General features: G+C 47.3%; 1 non-coding gene across 1 annotated transcript; it reads right to left on the bottom strand.

Annotated features, from left to right (window-relative positions):
- Positions 1-215: 215 nt before the first annotated feature.
- Positions 216-338, bottom strand: LOC133758958 (small nucleolar RNA SNORA36 family). Its single transcript, XR_009865855.1, has one exon. It is a non-coding gene; the product is annotated as a small nucleolar RNA SNORA36 family (small nucleolar RNA).
- Positions 339-1469: the final 1131 nt, after the last annotated feature.

The following is a 1469-nucleotide window of genomic DNA, read 5'->3' as shown; positions in this document are numbered from 1 at the left end:
TTCAAAGAAAGGCTGCACCAGTTATCATAGGCAACAACCTAGTATATACACACACTTTAGAATATTATTCAGCCATACAAAAGAATGAAATTCTGGCATTTGCAATAAAATGAACAGAACTGAGGTCATTATGTTAAATGACATAAGCCAGAAACAGAAAGGCAAATGCTGTGTGTTCTCCCTCTCTCTCTCTTTCTCTTCATTTTTTTCCCCATTGTTATAGGCTGGGAGGCAAATGAATAGAGTGATGCTTTCTAACCAGTTCTCCTAACCCCTTTCAATGTCCCGGAGTTTAATGAACAGGGCAGCTGCCCTGAACTGAACTCAACACTTTGGAATATGTTCTCTCTTCTACATGGGGGTTAAGTGCATTTGCACTTAGAGTAGTGATGACCAGGGCTGGGAAGAGAGGAGGGTGGGTGGATGGGGAAGGTTGGGTAAGAGGCACCCAAACACAGTTGTGTAGAAGGAATAGGTTCCAGTGCCCTACGGCATAGGGGGCATCAGTAGCTCATAAGTGCCCCCTGATCTACTGCATGAGGAACTGGGAGAGAGGCAGTGCAGGCTCCAAGTGTAAGGATGAGGAAATTGCCTGACTTGCTCACTTGACACTGTATATATATGTTGCAATATTCTACTGCACCTCACAAACTTGTACAAGTATTTTATGTTAATTGAAATTTTAAAAAAGGAGGGGCTTCCTGCACCCAGCTGGCAGACATTGTAGAGAGCAGGGAAGGCTACAGGAAAGCGAAGAGGGGCAGGAAAGGGGAAGTGTGAGTAGGGAGGCTCTGCAAGTCAGGAACAGGGACTGAGGCCGGCACCCAGGCCCCCTTATTGCCATGGTGACAGTGGGGGTGGGGCCACAACAAACTGTGTTTGTGGCTTGCTCACAGAGCACCTCTTAAGTGAGAAGCGGCTGTGGGATCCTCATCTCTGCCAAGCAACACACCCAGTCTTCTAGGATGAGGATTCCAGCTTGGGATTTGCTTGCTTACCCTAAAGATCTAGAATCTAGACCCTCATTGAATTGTCTTGAGCAAAGGCAGGGACTGCAGTATTGCAGCAGAGGTTGGAGGAAGTCTGATCATCCAGCAAACACCGTGGGAAGCTGCATGGAGAATCATGAATATCAATAGCAAACCTGGTTAAAGGTCCTGGCTCTGGAGTCAGAAGGCTGCAGATGTAACCGCAGGACTGTGGGCGAGTTATTGTCCTCTGGCTTATTTCCTAGTCTCTGTTTTTTCTTAAGCTTTATTTTATTTTATTCAAAAGGCAGAATTACAGAGTGAGAGGGAGAGTCTGAGGGAGAACTTCCATCTATTGGTTTACTCCTCAAATGGCCACACTGGTCAGGGCTGGGCCAGGCTGAAACCAGGAGCCTGGAGCTCCATTTGGGTCTCCCATGTTGGAGGCAGGGGCCCAAGTACTTGGCCATCTGCTGCTGCTGGATTGAAGTGGAGTATCTG

This window comes from Lepus europaeus, chromosome 4 (genome assembly GCF_033115175.1).
Source record: "Lepus europaeus isolate LE1 chromosome 4, mLepTim1.pri, whole genome shotgun sequence".
NCBI lineage: Eukaryota > Metazoa > Chordata > Mammalia > Lagomorpha > Leporidae > Lepus > Lepus europaeus.
Note: the sequence above shows the minus strand (reverse complement) of the source record. Positions and strands in the feature narration are given on the sequence as shown.